General features: G+C 49.2%; 1 protein-coding gene across 4 annotated transcripts in view; it reads left to right on the top strand.

Moving 5' to 3' along the window:
* LOC143942473 (uncharacterized) overlaps positions 1–13,947 on the top strand; it is a 76,374-nt gene extending 62,427 nt beyond the window's left edge. For all 4 annotated transcript variants that reach the window (XR_013264787.1, XR_013264788.1, XR_013264783.1 and 1 more), the window contains 2 exons: positions 11,580–11,671; positions 13,620–13,947. The gene's annotated coding sequence lies outside the window, so the exon portion shown is untranslated. The remainder of the gene's footprint in view (positions 1–11,579; positions 11,672–13,619) is intronic.
* Positions 13,948–15,248: the final 1,301 nt, after the last annotated feature.

The following is a 15,248-nucleotide window of genomic DNA, read 5'->3' as shown; positions in this document are numbered from 1 at the left end:
GTCGCACTCCGGTGGAGTGGCCAGGTCCTGGTCGCACTCCGGTGGAGTGGCCAGGTCCTGGTCGCACTCCGGTGGAGTGGACACGTCCTGGTCGCACTCCGGTGGAGTGGCCAGGTCCTGGTCGCACTCCGGTGGAGTGGCCAGGTCCTGGTCGCACTCCGGTGGAGTGGACACGTCCTGGTCGCACTCCGGTGGAGTGGACCCGCCCTGGTCGCACTCCGGTGGAGTGGACACGCCCTGGTCGCACTCCGGTGGAGTGGACACGTCCTGGTCGCACTCCGGTGGAGTGGCCAGGTCCTGGTCGCACTCCGGTGGAGTGGACACGTCCTGGTCGCACTCCGGTGGAGTGGCCAGGTCCTGGTCGCACTCCGGTGGAGTGGCCAGGTCCTGGTCGCACTCCGGTGGAGTGGACACGTCCTGGTCGCACTCCGGTGGAGTGGCCAGGTCCTGGTCGCACTCCGGTGGAGTGGACACGTCCTGGTCGCACTCCGGTGGAGTGGACCCGCCCTGGTCGCACTCCGGTGGAGTGGACACGTCCGGGTTGCACTGTGGTGTGCGGTCAATACCGCGTACACCTACAATAAAAAAAGAGAGGAATTAGATTTAGCACCTTCACCTACATTTCATATATTTTTCTTTGTAGAACATCAAATTATGGAGAGAAGACATGAAAACGCTGGTGCCAGAGACCATGAATAAACTCTACAGGACAGGGACACAAGGAGGACTAATGTTGTACTTTGTATAAAAATGCTGGTTTCCTGCCACTCATCCCGACCCACTGGTTGGCAATAATGGCATGAAAAGTCAGAGGGGCTGGTAGTACCCAGCCCGTAATCAGCCTGCCCATACATGGTTAGAATCTTGGCTGGTCCTTGCTTAGCCGGGTGAGATTGGAAGTGTCTATGGCCGGCTTTAGGAGCGCAGACACTTCTAATGACAGCACTTGGGGTAAAGGCATAGTGCATATTAAAATGCTGATGGATAATGAATTAGTGCGGTTTTATTTGTGTTGGTTTTGTCCGTCTGTCTGGCCTTGTTTACAAGGGTGATGAGGCCCATATAACATGAATGGGACGTTTCTACAACATCTGTATCTTCCAGGTGCTGCATGCAGGCAGTCCATTGACAATGAGTAGAACGCACAGCTGCACGCACGCAGCCACTTCTCCTAATATGACATGCACTGTCTGCATTCAGGGCCATTCGCCCACACCCAGGACCGCTGGGTCCTGGGTGTGGGCGCTTGGCTGGGTGGGCTTGGTGGGCATTGATAGGTGGCACTGATGGGCATTGATAGGTGGCACTGGTGGGCACTGTTACTCTATAAATGAGGCATAATCGCCTCTTCCTTTTCAGGGTCGATGTCCCTTTAAGATGAGCCGGTGATCGGCTTTGTTCTTCTCCTGTCAGCAGAGGAGAAAAAAAAACGATTACTGAGCTTTTGTTTACATCATGTAATGAGCCGTCATTGGCTGATAACTGATCACATGATAAGGGGTCGGGATTGGCCCCGTACTCGGATCGGTGGTCTTCCGAGTCTCAGTGACTCTGTGATCACGGCGCCCTCCGCAGGGAGCGTGCACAGGGGGATGTCATATGACGGCCTCCCGGGAATTCACATCCGCGCTGTGCCCGTCATTTGCCCACAGCGCGGATGTCAGGGGGTTAAACAGGTGGTGAGGAGGCAATATAACACCTTCTTGCCTCCTGTCAAATGCCCTCTGAAGAGCGACTTGAATGTGGATTGCTGTTCAGAGGGCACAACATGTTTAAATGAGCCCTAAGGCAGTTCATACAATCCGTTATTCTTTGTCCATTCAGTAGGGAACAGGAGGGACTATTTCATGTTTTCTTTGGGGCACTGCTAAGTAATCTTCTGGTTTTCAACAAGTACAAAATCCCGGGGAGACGGTGCCAATAAGAGATCTATAACCGTCCATCTGCGTGTGTATGGACCTCCCAGTAGTGTGCAGACGTGGATTGTTGGGGATGAAAACAAAAGATTGACATACATGACTACAGAGGTGCAATCACAATGAGGCCATCAAAGAGAAAGCGGGGGAGGGATCTAGGTCCCATGTGGGATGGTCATGGGGGGCGGCATTATCCGCACTGCCCATGGGGGGAGCGGCATTGTCCGCACTGCCCATGGGGGGAGGGGCATTGTCCGCACTGCCCATGGGGGAGCGGCATTGTCCGCACTGCCCATGGGGGAGCGGCATTGTCCGCACTGCCCATGGGGGGTGGCATTGTCTGCACTGCCCATGGGGGGGGCACTGGGGGGCACTGAACCAATTGGCACCTTTGTTTTGTTTTTTGTGGGTTTACAACCACTTTAAATATTGCTTATAAATGTGTGTTTATTAGGATTGTACAATAAGTACATGGGTTGTGTGTATGTCAGGGGTTGACAAATTTGCTTTGAATTTAGGAGCCAGTTTTTGTTTTTTTAGAGTGGTATGGATTGTCAGCTCCCGGGGTAAGGCCACTCATTTTCACCCCCTATCCCTAACTCACAATGGAGCACCCAGTCAATAACTCCATTGAAACGCTGTTACATCAGGGTTATGGGCTGACCAGAAAGAGAGTAAGGCTGGCAACAGATGGAACTGGCTGGCACTGGCAGGTACGTGGAACTGCCAGATGGCATTGGCAGGTGACACTGGTTTGGCACTGGCAGGTGGCACTATTGGCACTGGCAGGTGGCACTATTGGCACTGGCACTGATTGGCAGGTGGCACTGGTTTGGAAGTGGCAGGTGGCCCTGGTTGGTGATGGCAGGTGGCCCTGGTTGGCGGTGGCACTAGTTGTCACTGGCAGATGGCACTGATTGGTGGTGGCACTGGTTGGTGTTGGCAGGTGGCACTGGTTGGCGGTGGCACTAGTTGCCACTGATTGGTGGTGGCACTGTCAGGTGGCACTGATTGGCAGTGGCAGGTGGCACTGATTGGCGGTGGCAGGTGGCACTGGCAGGCACGTGGAACTGCCAGATGGCATTGGCAGGTGATAATGGTTGGCATTGGCAGGTGACACTGGTTTGGAACTGGTAGGTGGCACTGATTGGCGGTGGCACTGGTTGGTGGATGCAGGTGGTATTGATTGGCGGTGGCACTGGTTGGCACTAGCAGGTGACACTGATTGGCGATGGCACTCGTTGGCACTGGCAGATGCCACTGGTTGGCGCTGGCAGGTGGCACTGGCAGGTTTTACACTGAGCTCTCTATTACTGAAATGTAACAGAGGAGCTGTCAGAATTGAGCTTAAAGCGGAGCTCCACCCTAAAGTGCACCTTCCGCTCATTGGAACCCTCCCCCCCTCCGGCGCCACAATTGGCACCTTTCAGGGGGGAGGGGGATGCAGGTACCTGTACAGTACAGGTATCTGCACCCACTTCCGGCGTAGATTCTGCAGAAGCTACACCCCTTTCCGAAGGTCCCCCGCTGCCTGCTGGGAAACACACGGATCCCAGAGACAGCGGGGACCATCCTTATTGCGCAGCGCGACTCGCGCATGCGCAGTAGGGAACCGGGAAATGAAGCCAAAAGGCTCCACTTCCTGGTTCCCATACCCAAGATGGCAGCGGCAGCACCCGAGAGACGATCGAGAGATCAGCTTCGGGTGCCGACATCGCGGGCGCGCTGGGCGGGTAAGTGTCATTGTTTTAAAAGTCAGCAGCTGCAGTATTTGTAGCTGCTGGCTTTTAAAAAAAAAAATGGCGGACTCCCGCTTTAATGTCGGAATGGGCGGGACTCGGCCGGGGTGTGAAGCTGACAAGTAACAGAGAGGCGGTGTAGTGTCATATTTTGCTCCCTGAACATTGAAGCTCGGGGATAGGGATGAGGACACTGAACATTGAAGCTCGGGGATAGGGATGAGGACACTGAACATTGAAGCAGGGGGATAGGGATGAGGACACTGAACATTGAAGCTCGGGGATAAGGATGAGGACACTGAACATTGAAGCTCGGGGATAGGGATGAGGCCACTGAACATTGAAGCTCGGGGATAAGGATGAGGACACTGAACATTGAAGCTCGGGGATAGGGATGAGGACACTGAACATTGAAGCTCGGGGATAGGGATGAGGCCACTGAACATTGAAGCTCGGGGATAAGGATGAGGACACTGAACATTGAAGCTCGGGGATAGGGATGAGGACACTGAACATTGAAGCTCGGGGATAGGGATGAGGACACTGAACATTGAAGCTCGGGGATAGGGATGAGGACACTGAACATTGAAGCAGGGGGATAGGGATGAGGACACTGAACATTGAAGCTCGGGGATAAGGATGAGGACACTGAACATTGAAGCTCGGGGATAGGGATGAGGACACTGAACATTGAAGCTCGGGGATAGGGATGAGGACACTGAACATTGAAGCTCGGGGATAGGGATGAGGACACTGAACATTGAAGCTCGGGGATAGGGATGAGGACACTGAACATTGAAGCTTGGGGATAGGGATCTCTGCTTTGCTTGTCAGTGTCACACACAGTGCGCAGCCGCAGAGTGTGGAGGAGGGGGGAGGGGGTCAGTCATTGTTAATAGTGATAGTGAGTGGGCTGGTGGCAGCTTAGGCGCCAGGTTGTGATTTCTGGTGGCATTGGTGACCTGGCGCCTGGGGTTTGTGGAGCCCTGGTGTATGTCTTGTGTTGATTGTAACTAAAAAATGTCATAAAAAAGGACTTGATTTAAAAAATATTAAAAAAACATTTGTACCTATGGGAATGTGACCCCAAAACATTTTTTTGAAAAAAAAAATTTCTTTGAAAAAAAAAATTTTTTTTGAAAAAAAAAAAAATTTTTTTTGAAAAAAAAAAAAATTTTTTTTGAAAAAAAAAAAAATTTTTTTTGAAAAAAAAAAAAATTTTTTTTGAAAAAAAAAAAAATTTTTTTTGAAAAAAAAAAATATGAAGAAAATAATATACTTTGAAAAAAAAAAAAAAAAAAATTTATAAAAAAAAAAAAAATCTTTGAATAAAAACACTTACCAATCTCAGTGTCTGTATCCCGGTGATGTCTATTGGCTTTACAGCCGGAACCGAAACATCGAACGACGGCTCTGAAACAGCCGCGCACAAACGCTCGGGTCCTCTTCAGCTTGGAGGGCTTTTTGGTTGGGGTATCTGCAGGCTGGTCACTGACACCTCCTACCATGGCCCTTCCTTTGCTGGGTTTCTCTTTGATGTTTTTCAGAGAAACAATCTGATTACATTTAAATCGGTTCATTATTAAGAATAAAGAAACTCGCTTTAAATGTATGACAACAAATATTGCAATGAAATTGAATTGACCGAAATCAAATCCAATAATATCACAAGGTATCTCTCAGGAGAGATAAAAGCCAACCTCACTTGTCAGTGGACAGTCAACTTCTGATGAATTCTGCCCCAGCGTCTGAATATATAGGGGGACTCAGCCAATGAAATCACAGCGACTTTGGCTCAGCCAATCACAGTGACTTTGGCTCAGCCAATCACAGTGACTTTGGCTCAGCCAATCACAGTGACTTTGGCTCAGCCAATCACAGTGACTTTGGCTCAGCCAATGAAATCACAGTGCAGTCATGTGACTTTTTTTTTTTTTTTTTTGAAAAATTAACTGACGATTTTTCTTAAAGGAGCCAGTATACGGATGTAATAGGGATATACGGCTCCTGGAAGAACATGTTATTGTGAATGAGATTTAACCCTTACAGTCCCATGGCTGAAATAAAGATCTCTATTCTTATGATAACATTGTGAATGGAGCCTTAGAAATCCTCTCCGCACATCAAATCTTTTCATTTCTTTTATTTTATCATTATTACACACCAATTATTTCTCCATGAGGGGGGGAGGGGTGATGAGCCTCACGCTGCTCCCCGGGGCCGCCCGCCGTGTGAAGATCCGTACCGCGCTCTACTAACCAATCACAATTGATAACGGAAGTGACGTTCAGTCGCAGCCATCTTACTATACCCCGCACTCCTCTATAGTAAGCATACACTGAGAAGGCGGACATCTTGTTACACCCACCGGAGTTTGATGCATAAATAGAGTATTTAGAAATCGGAATGTTTGGATGTTACATTTTAAAAGCCGCGGCAAACCTGCCCACCTCACACGTTTGCTAATGTGACAGAAAACTCTGAGTTCAGTCCGTGGGATTTCACCATATAACCTCCGATTTTGTGTTTTATAAAAAGTGTAAAATGCAAAACTCTGGTGGGTGTAACAAGATGTCCGCCTTCCCCCCCCCCTTCTCGGTCTATCCTCACAGTGGAGGAGTGCCTGGTGTAGCAAGATGGCGACGACGGATCGTCACTTCCGTTACTAATTCTGAGGGGTCGCGGAATCTGACGGAACACCGGAGCCAGCGCTGCAGCGGTCAGTCCGCCCGATTCTCTTGTATGAAATCTTCACTCTCCACCCTTTGTCTCTCAGCTCCTCCCCTATCAAACAGGCTCCACCCTCCTCGCACTCATCTCCGTGGTAACCGTACACTGCAGGGGGAGGAGATAAGAGACACAGCCCCACCCCTCATTCCTCCTCTGTTTACTAATATGGAGGCGTCCAATCAGCGGCGGGACAAGTGACCAGCAAGGAAGGTGGGGCCGGTAGCGGAAGGGGCGGGGCAGGGATTGAAACGCACAGTGTCTGGTAGTCATGATCATCTCTCGCCAGGTTAGACCCCGAAGTATCGAGGGGGAGGGGGAGTGTCCACTATAGAGGGTCCCCCTCCCCCAACACACACAGAGGACCAATCATAGGCTGAGCTCTACTACCATCCCCCATCATCCCAGGAGGGACCCCAACTCTACTCAGCTATACAGAGGGGGAGGGGCAGTGTGAGAGGGAGGGGTGTCAGGTGAGGGGGAGGGGTGTCAGGTGAGGTGATGAGGAGTATTGATGGGAGGTTCTCTGTCGCTCTTCATGTGTCGGTGCTCTTCGATGAGGTGGGGGTGTATTTCTCGGAGGGGGAGGGGTGTAATGAGGAGTATTGATGGGAGGTTCTCTGTCGCTCTTCAGGTGTCGGTGCTCTTTGATGAGGTGGGGTGTATTTCTCGGAGGAGGAGGGGTGTAATCTGGAGGAGTATTGATGGGATGTTAGGGGATGGGATGTTGGTAGGGGGCACACTTTAGTGGCACTGGTAGGTGACACTGATGAGGCACGGGTAGGGGGTTACACTTTAGTGGCACTGGTAGGTGACAATGATGAGGCACGGGTAGGGGGCACACTTTAGTGACACTGGTAGGTGACACTGATGAGGCACGGGTAGGGGGCACACTTTAGTGGCACTGGTAGGTGACACTGATGAGGCACGGGTAGGGGGCACACTTTAGTGGCACTGGTAGGTGACACTGATGAGGCACGGGTAGGGGCACACTTTAGTGGCACTGGTAGGTGACACTGATGAGGCACGGGTAGGGGGCACACTTTAGTGGCACTGGTAGGTGACACTGATGAGGCACGGGTAGGGGGCATACTTTAGTGGCACTGGTAGGTGACACTGATGAGGCACGGGTAGGGGGCACACTTTAGTGGCACTGGTAGGTGACACTGATGAGGCACGGGTAGGGGGCACACTTTAGTGGCACTGTTTGGTGACACTGATGAGGCACGGGTAGGGGGCACACTTTAGTGGCACTGGTAGGTGACACTGATGAGGCACGGGTAGGGGGCATACTTTAGTGGCACTGGTAGGTGACACTGATGAGGCACGGGTAGGGGTTACACTTTAGTGGCACTGGTAGGGGACACTGATGAGGCACGGGTAGGGGGCACACTTTAGTGGCACTGGTAGGTGACACTGATGAGGCACGGGTAGGGGGCACACTTTAGTGGCACTGGTAGGTGACACTGATGAGGCACGGGTAGGGGGCACAGACTAGCGGCACTGGTAGGTGACACTGATGAGGCACGGGTAGGGGGCACACTTTAGTGGCACTGGTAGGTGACACTGATGAGGCACGGGTAGGGGGCACAGACTAGCGGCACTGATGGGCACATATTGGGACCGATGTCCCTGTAACAGAAGCTGGTTACTGGCTGCTTTATTTTCTCCTTCCGCTGATTGTGAGAATAAAAAAGCAGATAATCGGCTTCTGTTTACTTCTGTGATCAGCTGTTGGCTGAGAGCTGATCATGTGATAAAGTGCCGCAGCTATTGGCTCTTTACCCTGTTCTGTGATCAGCTGAGTGGGAAGAACTCGATGATTGGAGAGCGCGCCGCAGGGGGCACGTGAGCGGCACCATCACGGGAGGACATCTGTGGTCTCCCTCCCACCACCGGAAGGCCGCGCTGTAACAGTCTTTCTATAGTGCCGGTGGAAAGTAGTTAACGGCTTGCCGACCAGCCGCCGCGGTTGTACTGCGGAAACGCGGCTCTGCGAATCGCCGTCATGTTACGTTGCTTCCATATTCAGCCACTAGGGGCGCGCGTGCTCGTCCATGGAACCGATGCCATCACCCGGAGAACAGCGATCTGTGTGTTTCTTATCTGAGGGGAGAAGAGACAGATCATCTGTTCACACAGAGTATGAAGAGCCATCTGTCATCTCCCCTACACAGTCCCCTCCCCCCCTTCAGTTAGAACATGTAGTAGAGGACGCATTAACCCCTTGATCGCCCCCTAGTGTTAACCCCTTCCCTGCCAGTGACATGTTTACAGTAATTGATGCATATTTATAGCATTGATCGCTGTATAAATGCCAATAGTCCCAAAAAATGTGTCAAAATTGTCCGACGTGTCCGCCATGTTGCCGTCCCGGTAAAAGTTGCAAGTCGTCGGCATTACTAGTAAAAATAATAAAATAATAAATATGCCATAACTATCCCTATTTTGTAGACACTTTACCTTTTGCGTAAACCAATCAATATACACTTATTGATTTTTTTTTTTTTTTCTACAAAAATATGTAGAATACGTGTCGGCCTAAACTGGGGAAAAAATATTTTTTATATATCTTTGGGGGATATTTATTATAGCAAAAAGTAAAAAAAACATTGCTTTGTTTTATTTTTTGTTTTCAAAATTGTCGCTTTTTTTGTTTATAACGCAAAAAATAAAAAATGAAGAGGCGATTAAATACCTCCAAAAGAAAGCTCTATTTGTGGTGGGGGGGGGGGGGGCATTTATTTATTTATTTATTTTTGGATGCTACGTCACCCAACTGCATAATGGTCAGTTAAAGCGACGCAGTGCTGAATTGCAAAAAGTTCTCTGGTCAGGAGGGGGGGTAAAATCTTTCGGGGCTGAAGCGGTTAAAGTGGTTGTAAAAAGAAAAAGCACCTGGGTGCAGCAGCCCCCTCCTTATACTTACCTGAGCCAGTAATGTGCAGGAGGTCAGTGGCTCTCCCGGGTCTCTTCTCATTCATTGGCTCTGTATACTGTCAATCTGAGATAATGAGAGGAGGGGGGGGGGCTGAGCTGCACTCTGTGACTGGGCACACCGAGCAATAACTTGGGATGGAGCCCTGCTCAGGTGCCCCCCAGAGCAAGCAGCTGGGAAGGTCTGTAATTATGAACTGGTAATAACGGGAAGAACTACTCATGAAAGAGACCTTTCAGATGGTGAGTTGGGCGGGGGGCGGTAAAAACAGGCATCTGATGTAGTTTTGCAGTCTGGATGTTTGGGACTGAGCAGTATAGAGGTATATAGTGTAAGCTTTGTGCTGTCAGTGTGATCTCCCGCCCCGGGATTGGAGAGGTCTGTGCTGCTCACATAACATTGTCTCGCCTCTTCTGGCTGATTTCTGAGGTGCTGCGGCCCGATTCCTCCCATGATCACAATTAGGGTTGTCACCTTTTCTTCACCTCAAACCCAAACACTTGATCGGTGCACACCAATTTTTATTATAGTATAAACTATAGATATATTTTGGTATTAAATAATATTTCTAATCATATGAAGTTAATAACAAGAGTCCCCCTTTACGTCAGAGTCCACGGAGTCCCCCTTTTATATCTGAACTCACAGAGTTCCCTTTCACTCTAAGGGGGGACTCTGCAGACTCTGATGTAAGGGAGAATTCTGGGGACTCTAACATAAGGGATGCTCTGGGAACCCTGATTTAAGGGGGGACACTGAGAACACTGATGTATGGAGAGAACCCTGATTTACCTTAGTGTACTCTCTCAGAGGCAGGAGAGAGAAGGGGTAGACTTCAGACACGGAGGGATGGTGAGCTCACTCACCCTTTGGAAGTCAGCACCTCTCATCCAAATGTATCTGAGGCTGCTGGGCTTCAAATTTTCGGCCCCCACTTTCCTTTTTCTGAGGCACAGCACCAGGCATTGGAATGTGGGCAGACAAAGAGGAGTAGGGGGTGGGGGGAAGAGGTGCAGATTGAGCCCTCTCTCCTCTCCTGTCTGTGTGTGTTTTGTTGGGGAAGAGGGAATTGTTAGTGCTGGCTTTGGGCTGTGTGAAAGAGAGTGTTACAGACACTCTCAGCTTAGACAACTGCAGCCAGCAACCCAGCTGGGAGGCCATAGTACAGTTTAAATAATGTGTCTGGGTCTCAGACAGTCTGAAACCCGGACACATGATTCCAAACCCGAACTGTCCGGGTGAATCCTGGACAGGTGGCAACCCTAATCACAATAGTCTCTCTAGGGCTGAAACAACTAATCCATTATGAAATGAATCGATTCCTATTTTCATAATCGATGAATCGGCCGGTAACCTAATGGGTTAAAAAAACCTAAAATGAGCCCTTTATAATACAAAGATAGCAAATAATCGCTACTATAAATATTCCTGTCACTGTTCTAAAGTAAAAAATGAACCCCTTTCAGTAGTGATTATCGGCTTTTTCTACTATAAAGGGCTCATTTTAGTTTTTTAGTTTTTAACCCCATTATGTTACTAAACGCGTTAGACCCGGTTCACATCTATGCGTTTTTGGTGCTTTTTGCAGAAATGCACTGCAGTTCATTTCCATGGTTTCCTATGGGACACGTTCACATCTGAAAGGGGCGGGGACTTTTAAACGCAAAATAATGCTTTATTGGTTCAATATACTTCAATGGAGAAGCTGCAGAAAAGCGTGTCATGTGTTTTTGCAGCAATTTGTGTGCCCAAAAAAAATGTAAAAATACAAATTGCAGAAAAATCACGTGCGCAAAAATCAAAACGCACAGCAAAAGGCACTGCAGAAACAGATCAAAAGCAAACTGCATAGGTGTGTACCGAGCCTTGTGCTGACCACACCGATCAATTTTCAGATGAGAATATTCAGACTAAAAATCTTTCTACATTCGCTGAATGAAAGAATTTTGTGTGAAATTTTCACTTGTTTTTAAAATGAAGGTAATATCTGAATGAAAACCACATCCACTGTCTGAAAATTCCTTCCACTAAGACCTTTTCTGTTATTTCTACATTTTCCCCTCACTGTGGTTGAAAATGAACGTCAATTTGATCCACATTTTTTTTTTTAAGGTTATTAAGCGATTAATCGGCCAACTAATGGATGGTGAAAATAATGGTTAGTTGCAGCCCTAATTCTCTCCCAGTGTTGCTGGGAGAAACCTTGAAACACAACGTACATCCTCCAAGCTAATGAAGCCAATCCTCTTTTATTCACAGATGTGTCCATCACCAACGTTCGCCATCCCAGCTTCACCATTCATGCAGAAGTTTGCTTATGGAACCCGTGTCAGCGTTTACCTGATGAAAAGGTCAGCTCAGCATTCATCATCTTGTTTTGTCGGAGAATAAAGGTGGGGGGAGGGGGAGAATGTTCCAAAATAGATGACAAAGTAGGACGTGTTACTAGTCAGCAAATCTAGGACAGGTAAGTCCTGCATATTGGTGACTACATATCGGAAGTGAAGGCCGGGTTCACACTTGTGGGAATTGGATGAGGGTTTCCCCGCATCCATTTCACATGACGGGAGAGTGTGACCGGCTGTCATTGGAGCCGCTTCACACATCTCCGGGGCGGCTACAGAGCGCACTGCAGAAGGGTCCGGTGTGTCTTTGGCTGTTTTCAGGTCTGAATTGAGGCAAAATTCTGCCCCCCCCCCCCCATAAAAAACGGAGAACAGGGGCGCTCCACAAACCGTGTGAACCCAGCCTTAAATCGGAGCTCCGCCCAAAAGGGATGTACTGCTTTTACCACCCCCCATTACCTAGTTTCAACAGGTTCCTGCACCCACTTCTGCTTGGGCAGAAGTTCTCACCCCTCCCCCCTGCGATTTTCTGGGAAACGTCACAGGTCCCAGAAGATTGCATGACCTGTGGAGAGGCAGCCGCCTTTTCCAGGCTTTACTGTCTCAGGGCCGCTCTGTGCAGTTAAGTAGTATAACATGTTCTTCTAAAGTCTGTGGTTTTTTGTTTATTGAAAAACATAATTTTAAGGTTCAAAGCAAGTTTCTCGGCCCCCTAGTATTTCTGGCTGTGGCCAATGTAAGTAAGGGCTAATCATTTATGTAGAATTTACAGAAGCAGCTGGGACTGGTGTCTAGCTATGGGGAGGAGTGGAGGATCAGCCCTGCTTTAACCACTTAAGGACCGCCTCGCGCCAATATATACGTCGGCAGAATGGCACGGCTGGACACAATCACGTACCGGTACGTGATTCTTTAAGTGCCCAGCCGTGGGTCGGGAGCGCGCGGCTGGCTCCCGACCCGGTCCTGTGATCTGTGGCCGCGGGACCAGCGGACCCGATCGCCGCTGGTGTCCCGCGATCGGGTCACAGAGCTGAAGAAGGAGGAGAGGTCTGTGTAAACAAGCCTCTCCCCGTGCTTCCCTGAGGGGCTGTCACCGATCGTCTCTTGTTCTGGGCGCGTCTCCGATCTCAGTAAAGAAACATCGGCTCTTTACCCATGTGATCAGCTGTGTCCAATCATATGTAAACAAGGAAATGGCAGTTATCTGCTTGACTCTCTCACTGAAAGAGTGGGAGGAGAGAGCCGATCAGCAGCATTTCCTCACAGGGGAGACCTGTACATATCATCGGTGCCGCCCCATCTGTACCCCATTGGTGCCGCCTCATCTGTGCCCCATCGGTGCCACCTCATCTGTGCCCCATCGGTGTCGCCTCATCTGTGCCCCATCGGTGTCGCCTCATCTGTGCCCCATCTGTACCCCATCGGTGCCGCCTCATCTGTACCCCATCGGTGCCGCCTCATCTGTGCCCCATCTGTACCCCATCGGTGCTGCCTCATCTGTACCCCATCGGTGCAGGAGAAAAATGACTTATTTACAACATTTTCTAACAGAAACAGACTTTTTTTTGTTTGTTTGTTTTACAATATTTGGTCTTGAGTATTGAGGTGGTTAATGGCCCCTTTTCATATCCACCAAATCCTCTACAATTCTGCGGCAGTGCTTAGTATTATTCTTAAAATCAATCCCTGTGTCCCCATGGAGCTCCTTGGATTTCAGGCCCCTAAATGTGTCACATCTTCTTCTGTCTAATGGACAACGAAGCTCTTGATTCGAATGTCAAATGCTAGTTTGTACTGGTCCGAGGAGCTGGCATTTTACAGCTGTGTGATGGGAGGAAGATGATTTTCTTTTTCTTTAAACTCCCATCAAGTAGGGCTATGTGGTAGACTTTAAATTCTGATTCTGATTGTGCCGTCTGTAATCAATAACTGTTCATCTCCATTCTCTGTCCAGAGGAATCCTTCATGGATGACTTTGATGAGGGCGCTTATTACGAAGCTTTGGGCACGAGACCGGCACTTAACATGGACAAGCTGGATGAGTCCTACCAGAAGGTGATTGAATTGTTCTTCGTGTGCACCAGCGAGAACCCCAAGGAACGGCCTTCTGCACCTCCAATTGTGGAGGCCTTGGAAGCGCAGGGGGTCAAGTAGTCATTTAGAATTCTGTTTAAAGGTTTCTGTTGGAATGGTTTTAATGTTTTTAACTATGAGAAGGCAGCTTTGTGTTGCTGTAATGTTTTCTAGAATGGTAGATTAGAGCAATGGTGAGCTCTGCTCTTCATCAGAGGTACTAATGCTGCCATATGAGGCTAGAAGTAAACTCAGCAGTTATGTCCCACGTAGCAGGTCCCTGACATCATGTATGTCATTCCAATGTGAAAGTATTGCTGGCCTTGCTGTATATAGCACTGAGGCACACAAACCTACCTCTAGCCAATGATGGTGCCACCTTTTGGAGTCTTCCTGAAGACACTTCTGCTGCCCCCATCCATCATGGTCACATCCTATAAGGCACATGCCCAGCCCAGCTTTTATTTTAGAATAACTGTGGCAACCAGGTATTACAAGGGTGTTTGGGTGCTGGAGGTAGGGTTTGATTTGTACAAAACCTAAACGTGATACAAGGTGCACTTTCATATGGGGGGAAAGTGTAAATGGAGAGTTTACTTCCCACTTTACCTCCAGCAACCCCTTTGCAGTTCTCTACACATAACTGCAGCAAACAGCCCTCAAGTACCTATTGACTTATGTAAGCTGCCCTAAGGTCCTACCAGGCTGCTGTATGCCAGATACTTCTAGTTCTGAGCCATGGTTGGGATTTCTTTGTAAATCTGAGACATTGATTGGCTGCTCAGACCAAGGAAGATACTTTTTGGGCCTTTGCATAGCATAGAACCTGTTCCTCCTGCCCTACTAGAAGTATTAAAGAAAAAAGCTGGAGGGAGTTTGCTTGTAGGCACGGCCTGCTGTCCTCTCCAAGATGGCTGCCTGGAGCTCATAGCAGAAGATGATTAGTCTTTAGTAGGTTCCTGCTGGTGTTTTGTCAGATTAGGCGAACCGTCAAAGTGTAACGCAAGTGACGTTTCGTCGCCGCCATCTTGCTACACCCCGCACTTGTCCCTAGTGAGGATACGGTGAGAAGGGGGAAAGCAGACATCTTGTTACACCCCGTACTCCTCCACGGTAAGGATACAGTGAGAAGGGGTAAGGGGACATCTTGTTACACCTCCACAGTAAGGATACAGTGAGAAGGGGGTAAGGGGACATCTTGTTACACCCTGTACACCTCCACGGTAAGGATACTGTGAGAAGGGGGTAAGGGGACATCTTGTTACACCCCGTACTCCTCCACAGTAAGGATAAAGTGAGAAGGGGGTAAGGGGACATCTTGTTACACCCCGTACACCTCCACAGTAAGGATACTGTGAGAAGGGGGTAAGCGGACATCTTGTTACACCCTGTACACCTCCACAGTAAGGATACAGTGAGAAGGGGGTAAGGTAACATCTTGTTACACCCCGTACACCTCCACAGTAAGGATACAGTGAGAAGGGGGTAAGGGGACATCTTGTTACACCCT

The sequence above is a fragment of the Lithobates pipiens genome, unplaced genomic scaffold, assembly GCF_037356315.1.
Source record: "Lithobates pipiens isolate NorthernLeopardFrog02 unplaced genomic scaffold, aLitPip1_a1.2 Scaffold_30, whole genome shotgun sequence".
NCBI classification, from domain to species: domain Eukaryota; kingdom Metazoa; phylum Chordata; class Amphibia; order Anura; family Ranidae; genus Lithobates; species Lithobates pipiens.
The sequence above is the reverse complement of the archived record's forward strand: the minus strand, read 5'-3'. Positions and strand labels throughout refer to the sequence as shown.